The sequence below is a fragment of the Asparagus officinalis genome, chromosome 1 (genome assembly GCF_001876935.1).
Source record: "Asparagus officinalis chromosome 1, Aspof.V1, whole genome shotgun sequence".
In the NCBI taxonomy this organism is placed as follows: domain Eukaryota; kingdom Viridiplantae; phylum Streptophyta; class Magnoliopsida; order Asparagales; family Asparagaceae; genus Asparagus; species Asparagus officinalis.
The window spans coordinates 128,082,070-128,091,996 of record NC_033794.1 but is presented as its reverse complement, the minus strand read 5'-3'; positions in this window follow the sequence as shown (position 1 = coordinate 128,091,996).

Below are 9,927 nucleotides of genomic sequence, written 5' to 3'. Positions count from 1 at the left end.
ATAAATATATATATATATATATAATTCATTCAATTTGTGACAAGGATTTTAGTTCCGGCAAACTCTACATGCAATGCTTTCTTGGGCTTGGTTTGGTCAAGCAAATACATCACTAGACAACAAGGAATCATACTTGCACTTAAAAAATATATAAAAAGGTATTAATTTATGGAATTAAGAAATATTGTTACTGACAACCCACATGCAGTTACATGAATCCAAATTTAGAGATTCATTTTTTGAACTTAGAATTTTTGTCTATAAACACTATCTATCTAATACATATTATATCTAAATTATGTGCAAACAAAAGGTTAAATGGTGTAGATATTTGCATAAATTTAAAGAATAAGCATTCGCATATTTAATTCGTTTGCTTTTAAAATAGAAAAATGTATATCTGATTCATTATATTTTATGTTATTACACATGATATTTTTTATTTTGATCTGTTTTAATAATATCTTTAATAAATGCTACACTTACTGTGAGAGATTTTAGAGTCGTGACATCAAACATTAATTATTTAAATACTAATTAAATTTATATTTCTTCTGAAGAAACAAAATCTAAGTATGATATAAATTTAAATTTAAATATTAAAAGAACCAAATTACCTTTCAAATTTAATTATTAAATTCTTATCTAAAATTCGGTAAAACCAGCTAGTGAATCAAATGTACATTTTCATATCGTGCCAGGGCGGGGTGTGATTCCCCGGTTGTTCCTCCGACGATCAAGTCAGTGAGTGGCTTGTGTGGAGAAGTAAAAGGAATTGTAGTAGTTCTTAAGCTCAGAGAATTTTAGAAAAAGCTTACCTTGTAATGGAAAATAGTATCTCCTTTTATAATAGTGAAAGGAGGGGTAGAATGGTAACTTCGGTCGAATATGGGCTGACAATCAAGTCAGCTTCAACTTTACAGTTGTCGGCCGACGAGTGAAGAAGAAGTCACTTCAGTTTAATGTAAAGCGATGTGGGGTGTGCGGTATCAATGTGGTTTGATGTGTTATAAATACTATTGGAGGAAGAAGAATGATGGCGCCCATAATGCATTTAATGGCATTTATGGCTAGGTGATTGGTCATTAGTGCTTAGGAGGGGCTTGAGGCGTTTCGTCGTCTTTCTACTCGTCTGATGGTCGAAAAGTACCGCCTTTTGAGTTGCCCTCGCAAAGTGTCGGCTGATGAGTTGGCCGAGTATAGTGTTTAAGTAATCGACTCAGGCGGGGGACGATGAGTAACGCCTTTCGGGTCATCGACATGTGACGTCTTTCGAGTTGTACTCCCAGGATGTTGGCGTGTCGAGTCGACGGAACTGGGCTTCTAATTATCTTGAGATGTTGACCTAATTATGCATAATGTGGGATACTTGTTTGCCATCGATCGATGATTATTTTCTATCACTAAAATGGCTATAACATTAAGTGTTTTATTTTTCCTCAACTATCATTAGAAAAGATATCCTATATATAGAAGAAAGTCACTAATTAGGCTATAACATTTCGTTAGGTCAGGTTACAATCTTTTTTTCTTTAAATAATACAAGTAAATTTGAATAAAAGAATTAATTGTTGTGCGTAGCGAAAATTTCGGCAGCAACTCTAGTGCTCGATAAGAGAGTAGATCTCAACTAAATCCCTGTTTTACAAAGGAAACAAGAAAGTAAAATATCTTAACAAAGTGGGATATCAGCTCTTCCTCTTATCAGTTCTAGGACTGACTTGTCGAGAGAACCTAAACTGTCTATTACAAATCACAGCACGAACAAATAATTTTAACGTGGTTCGACAAGTTGCCTACGTCCACGGGGCAAGAAAGCGGAAGATCTACTATTAGAAGGAGAGAATACTTACAATCACACAAAATTAAATCCTCAAACAATCTTTCTTTCAAAAGGACAGCCGCCAAATAGGGTTTTTCTCCTCTGCACGAAGCCTTGCACTTTCTGTAAATTTTCCATGTACTTGCACGCCGCCCAAGCCTCTGCATTTTCCCCTCCTTTTGCACACACAGCTGCTGCTCTAAAAAAACTTTGCCTTTGCACCCTTGCACCAAAACCTAGGCAAGCTATTCACGTTCCTATTCATAGTTGGCTGGTGTACGCATTGAAAAACGCGTTTAAAATGCGTTCATTGATAAACGCCCGACTGTGGCCCCCAAGAGAACGCACTCACGCGTTTGCGTTTTGTGCGCTGTGAAAACGTGGGTGAGGCCCCCCACACCCCACATGTTCATAATTCTCTACCTCGATAAAGTTTTCCCAAAACTAAGTCGATACCAACCAAACCAAATGTCTTACTTGTTGTGTCCAGTACAAAGTGAAACAGTTCATGACAACAAACTCAATCCACCACAAGTCGAGACCTAAACGAGAATGCGAACACTCTCTAAATATCGGTATCAACTCACCAAATCGGCTGCATCATAAAGACTGCATACGTATCCTCTTGTCCAAGGAATCAAACCTCATGTTGTTCATCCAATGGCCTCCAAAAGACCTCAATCAAATAGAAAAGTTTGTAACTCTTCACCAACATCACGAACGGATCTGCAACTGATAGCTCTCCCAAAGGCCCCAAACTGAAATATATCAAACACCTCCATCTGAGGTGAACCAATGGTTGTATCCAGATCATATCCACCAGCTGCACTCAAATACAAAAACAACTCATCATCTACATCCAAATCTAAACGATCCCCTAACTGTGTTACCTCAGCTGGAATCCCAAACAATACAGAATGATCTGGAGTATATGGAATAATCTCCACCCAATATGAAGTAGCATCACTCTCCACCTGATGTGCTATCTCTATGATCTGTCCAAAACTCTTTACTTGCTGAGAGTCAATATGCTCCCTCATCAAAGTCTCATCCAATGTGACGTTACCAGACCAAATATCCAATTGAGTTTTACCTCCAATCATAGCAGTTGATAACTCTTTAATAGGATGACCCAAATATGTCGAAGCCTTAGTCCAGAAACTCTTCTGCAGACCATTGCTTGACAACCAACACCGATCCTCCTCCAACAAGGCACGATTCTCAAAATTTACCACCATATCTAGTTGCCCTAATATTTCCTCTCCAACGAAGTGTCTCGAAATGCCGTGAGCTAGGCTCCAAAACAAAAATAGGTCCATCTTGTACCTCCTACCAAAAACCTGAATAAAGTACATTCACTTTTCTGCCAATCTCACACTTCTTCAATCTGTTGGAGACAATTACGACTTTATCCAAAGGGGATTTGATTGCAACCCAAACACGCCTAGAACATCCACCAATAAAGAAAACCAAACATATATTTCCTCCCAACGATACCTCCTTGGAAGGCCCCCAAACATCCACGTGAACCCCATCTGAAAGACCCTTTGTGCGGTGAATAGAGGTGCCAAACTTCACCTAGGTCTTTTTGTTCACACCAAAATGTTCACTGGATTTCAAACTGCAAGTCGATGCACCCATCTCCAAATCAATACTGGAATGACAAAGCCCCAAATGCTGCAGTCTAGTCGAATCAACAGAAGTCATCAGCTTTCCACTTGTCACTGTATCTCCAATCAAATAGTATAGGTTATTCCTCATGACGCCCTTCATTACAATCAAAGAGTCTTCCACGATCTTGAGAACCATGTCCTCAACACAAATCTTCAGACCCTCTCCAACCAAAGCTCCAATTGAGATCAAATTCTTCCTTAAGGAATGAACATATCTCACATCATATAACTCTCTAACAATTCCGTCAAACATCTTGATGTGAATTCTTCCTATCCTAAGGATCTGACTTGCATGGTTGTCTCCTATGTACATCACACCACTATCCAGTTTCTCAAAACTAGAGAACCATTCCCTTCTAGAGCATACATGATAAGTCACACTACTATCCAACATCCACTCGGATTTCTCCGAATAGCTACCTGTAGGACTAATAGAAAGCGAATAAATAGAAGTATTAGAAATATTACCATCCAAAATAACGATGTTTGCTTCTGATGATGGTTGCTTTCCTTTTCCCTTCTGCTTATTCTTCATCCATTCGTCGAGTTTTGGACAATCTTTCTTCCAATGATCAGTCTCCTTGCACCAAGCCCACTGATCTTTTTCAACCGTTGGATGCCCTACTCTAGACTGTGACTTCCAATTCTTTCAGTTTAGATTCTTCCCTCTTGCGATCAATGTCTCCGCTACCGGCTCAACTGAAGCATCATTATCCTTCTTACGAAGCTGATAATTTACAAGTGCAGCGATGACCTCACTATACGAAAGGGACGTCTTACCATTAATTAGGGTAAGAACAAAGGTTTCGCAATCCTTATCAGTCAAGGAACTTAACAACAGCAACTAGGGCTGAGCATGGTTCGGTCCAAACCGAAAAAACCGACCGAACCGACCCGAACCGACCCGGAAAAATCGATTTTATGAGTAGGGCGGGTCGGGGCGGGTTGGAAACTTTTGATCCGAACCGACCCGAACCGACCAAATATAGTGTAATACTACCCATTCTGATCTCAAACCCTACCCGACCAGTCCCCAAAGAGTCAAAGACTCAAAATCTAAACTCATTTTCTGAATCATTATGGGTTAAAAATAATATTATTATATCAGTATTTAATGTTTCATAATCTCCTACTTTGTTGATATCTTTTTTTAACATAGTTTGTTGTTTGATAAGAAGTTTGATGAAGTTAGAACCGAACAAACCGAACCGAACCACACCGAACCGACTTGCAACAGTTCGGTTTGGTTTTTAATTATAGGTGGTTCGGTTCGGTTGTTCAAATTTTGATAAAAACCAAACCGAACCGACCGTTGCACACCCCTAACAGCAACACCTTATCCTCATCTCCAATCATAACATCCACATTCGTTAAATTCGCAAGAAGCTTCGTGTAGTGGTTTATGTGATCACTAATGGAGGTTCCATTCTTCAATTGGAAGCGATAAATCATCCTCTTCAAATGCAAGCGATTTTTTACACTCTTGGTCAAATACTTGCTCTCAAGGGTCTCCCAAATCTTCTTTACAGAAGTCATATTCATCACATCATACTTTAAATCTTGTGTTTGTTTTGTGAAAATTTTGTAGTAAATAAAATGAAAGAAAATTGACTTGTATTCTCTCGATCTTAATTACAATTTGGATTCTTGATTTCAAAAGAGAGGAGAATGATCTGGATTCTCCCCTTTGTTTAATTTTGGGTTCTTCACGATAGCGATGGAGTGCCTCCCTCGACTGCTCGTGTCGGGTTTGCTCTCCGTTGACGATCCGCACGTCTTGATTCACTGGAACGGTATCTCCTCCTCACGATTTGACGTTGTGGAGGACTTGCATGGCAAGTTTGAAACTCTGAACGAATTGATAACTCAGAGCGAGTTTAAACTCTTGTAAAAGAGTTGATTGATCTTAACCGTAATTGGTTAGACAAGCCAAGCACGAAGATAGCTCCTGTTACCGAAGAATGCCCTTTGCTGATCTGAAAATGCTCAATGATCCAAAGATCTCTCTTGATCTGCCCAAGCCGAAGAGCCCTCAACTAAATTAATTTTTCAATTATTTATAGGAGATTAAGGGGTGTAACCGCCCCCTTAATTCACTCCTAAGTAGGGCTGAATGGGGGTGTAACCGCCTCCTTAATCCGCTCCTAAGTGGGGGCAAAAATCCCTCAGATCATGGGGAGAAAATGGTTTCTGGAACCGTTCAACTCGTGTTTGAACGAGTCAAACGCAGGTTCTGCATTCTGGAATAAAATCTACGTTTGAACGCAGTGTATGCAAGTTGCATTGGGCAACAGATGGAACCTACGTTGGCAGCTGTTAGAAGCTGCGTTTGGCAGCGGTTGGAAGCTGCGTTGGCACCAGTTGGAAGTTGCATTGGGCAGCGGTTGGAAGCTGCGTTTTGCAGTATTTAGGAGCTACGTTTGCATAGCTTTAGCTCTGAAATAAGGCCACTTGTGCTTCACCTCTGGGATGCAGGGATGAGTCTTGCATCTTGGATTGAAGAGATCGTTGACTTGTAATCTCTTCTGTCAGAGCGTCGCGACGATCGTTGTTTTGTAATCTTCGCTTTAGCTCTTTGAAATGTGAGAGTTGTCAGATTGCAATTCTCATTATTGGTTGTGAAGACCGTTGATCAGAGCTTTCATCGGTTGTTGTGAAGGTCGTTGATTTGTAACATTCATCGATCTACGTGAAAGTCTTCAAATTATAGCCTTCTGGAAGTCGTTGAATTATAACCTTCATTGTTGATTGTTTGTCGGAAATTTTGTAATAAGAAAATGAATAAAAGAATTGCGTTTGACTTTATTCTCTCTAACTGTTTAGAAAAAGAATGATTACAACTCTCTCTACTCTCGATTACAATTGGATTTCCTGATTACAAAAGAGAGGAGAATGATCTGGATTCTCCCCTTTGTTTAAATCTGGGTTCTTCACGGTGGCGATGAGATGCCTCCCTCGAATGCTCGCGTCGAGTTTGCTTCTCGTTGACGATCCGATGTCTTGTTTCACCGGAATGTAGTCTTCTCCTCACGATTTGACGTTGTGGAGAACTTGCGTGGCAAGTTTGAAACTCTGGACGAGTTGATAACTCTGAATGAGTTGGAAACTCTTGAAAAAGAGTTGATTTGAACCGAGAATCGGTTCTCAAGCCAAGGATGAAGAAGCTCTTGTTGCAGATCTCCCAAGCTCCAGAAATGCTCTAAGGATCCTGTTGACTAGCCAAGAAGTTCCAACAGACCGCCCTCGAAAGATCCAGCCCCGAACTAAGTTGATTTCTTAGTTATTTATAGGGGATTAAGGGGTGTAACCACCTCCTTAATTCGCTTCTCAGTGGGGCTAATGGGATGTAACCGCCCCTTAAATCACTCCTGAGTGGAGTTGTGATCCCCTCAGATCGTAGGAAACGGTTTTGGAACCGTTCAGCTCGTGTTTGAATGAGTCAAACACAGGCCCGCGTTCTGACGTGAATTCTGTGTCCAAACGCAGTGTCTGGAAGCTTGAACGCAGTGACTGGAAGCTGCGTTTGCAGCGGATGAAAGCTGCGTTTGGCAGCGGTATAGAGCTGCGTTGGGCAGCTCTTGGAGCTGCGTTGAGCAGCGATATTGAGCTGCGTTGTGCAGCGATGTTGAGCTGCGTCGGGCAGCGAATAGAGCTGCGTCTAGTGGCGATTTAAGCTATGTTTGCAACTTTTGGAGCTGCATTTGAGCTGCGTTCGTGGCTATGAACGCGGTGCGTCTTGATGCTGGTACACGAGGAGGACTCCCACGTCTTGGTTTGAAGAGACCGTCGATTTATAGTCTTTTTCTGTCGAAGCGTTGCAAAGATCGTTATTTTGTAATCTTTGCTTTAGCTCTCTGATATGTAAGAGTCGTCAGATTGTAACTTCCGATGTTGACTATGAAGGCTGTTTGATTAGAGCTTCCATCAATTGTTGTGAAGGTCGTCAGATTGTAACCTTCAGCAATCTACGTGAAAGTCTTCAAATTGTAACCTTCTGGAAGTCGTCAGATTGTAACTTCCATCATCGGTGTTTGATGGGGATCAGCTATCTATTGTGATTTTTAGACAACCTACAGAACCCCCTCCAAAGTTTTCGAAAGTTTGCGGTTGACTGGGACGAATTTTCGGAATACTTTGGATTTCAACTCTGATCTTGGAGCTGTTGATTCCTTGTTGTAAAGGATTTGTTCTCTGTACTTGCTTCGAAGGCATCTTGGTTTAAAGGATTTGCCACGTAGGACCTGTGTGAAGGTATGCGCCATAATCCTATTTCTGGACTGTGGGGGTGGACCCTGCATTTTAAACTTGAGATGCGGGTCTCACCCTTGCATGTTGAATTTGGAACACGGGTGTGACCTCGGCGTTCAGTTTTTGCATCGCGGGTCTGACCTCAATGTTTTGACTTAAGATATGGAAGTGGCTTCCGTGCATTTTTGACTAAGTCTTTGAGACTTGTCTTTGACTCATCTATTTTAAGCCTCGGCTCACATCCATTAAGCTGATGGACCTGCAAACGTGTATAGGATTTTTGGCAAACCCTCAGCCATCAACGGATTTGATAAGCCTTTACCGACTACCGTTTGAGCCGGGCTAGCATGTGGATTGTCTAAGTCCGTTCCACATGTAACGTTATGCTAAGAGAATGAACCCTCTTAGACTTGATGCTATGATTTTGAATACATAGACTTTGTCATTTTTACGGGAAAAGACTAACCGGCAACGCGTGTTAGGCGTAGGCTTATCTCTAATTAGGGATCGAGATAAAGTCTCACATGCGTGTAAAGCATGGATTTTGGCGTTATTAATAACAACATGCTACGATATTGAATACGTAGGCTTTGCCATTATTACGAGAATGGGCTACCCGGCAGCATGTGTTAGATGCAGACTTATCTCTAATTAGGGGTCGAGATAAATTCCCTCCAGGCATGAATCCTGGTGTCTTTTTCACGGCGAAAGATTAACCGGCAACGCGTGTTAGGCGTAGACTTATCTCTAATTAGGGATCGAGATAAAGTCCCCCATGCGTGAAGGCATGGATTTTTGGTGTCATTTCTTCCTGTGTAGCTTGAAACACCGAAAGAATTAACAAGTTCATTGGGGGGGTTGACTGTTAGAGGTGTTATGTTAACATAACAGTATTTTATGGACCTATCGCTCTATTGAAGAGAGTCGATAAGTTGATTTGGTCGTCAGAGGTGTGGTGTTAACTTGACGAGTTTGTGGACCTATCGCTCCATTGAAGAGAGTCGATAAGCGGATTTTGTCAGAGGTGTAGTGTTAACGTGACAAGAAAGATATTGCTATGGAAGCAATTTTGAGAGGGGGGGTTTGACTGTTAGAGGTGTGATGTTAACCTAACAGTATTTTATAGACCTATCGCTCTGTTGACGAGAGTCGATAAGTTGATTTTGTCAGAGGTGTGATATTAACGTGACAAGAAAAATATTGCGATCGGGACAATTTTGAAGACCTATCGCTCTATTGGGGAGAGTCGATAAGTGGATTTTGTCAGAGGTATGATGTTAACGTGACAGGAAGGTGTTGCGATTGGAGCAACTTTGTGGACTTATCATCCGATTGAAGAGGATTGATAAGTAGGTTGTCAGAGGTATGATGTTAACGTGACAAGAATGTGTTGCGATTGGAGCAACTTTGTGGACTTATCATCCTATTGAAGAGGATTGATAAGTGGGTTGTCAGAGGTATGATGTTAACGTGACAAAGTTTGTAGACCTATCGCTCTATTGAAGAGAGTCGATAAGTTGATTTGGTCGTCAGAGGTGTGATATTAACTTGACGGGGTGAATATTGCGTACTTGTGACTTGCACAAGATTTAGAGAATTAGCGTCTCGCTGGGAAAACTTGCTATGTGAGTTTATCATAAGGAGTGATGAGTTCTGATCCTTGTGATTTGAATAAGATTTTGAAGACTTAGTGTCTTGCTGGGGAAGATTGCGATTTGAGCAATTTCGAGGACCTATCATCCTATTGTCAAGGATTGATAAGTTGATTGTCAGAGGTGTATTATTAACGTGATAAATTGGGAGTGATGCAAGCTGCATTCATACTCTGTGGGGGTGATGATCGTCAGAAGTGTAATGTTAACTCGACGATGTGAAAGATTCATTACTCTTAATCCAATGGATTCCAAGTAACCAACCCCCAGTCTTGATTAAGACTTAGCAGGGGAATAAAAAGAGGTAGACAAGGCACATCACCTAGTGGGGCACTATCCATGAAGTCGGAATAGAGGCACATCACCTGGTAGGCCATTATCTGATGAGTTTGACTATCAGAGGTAACTGTTAACGTGATAGTTTTGTGGACCCGCCATCCTACTTGAAGAGGATTAGTGGGGGAATTTGGAGGAAAAGGACTATCAGAGGTGACGGTTAACGTGATAGTTTTGGTGGACCCGTCATCCTACT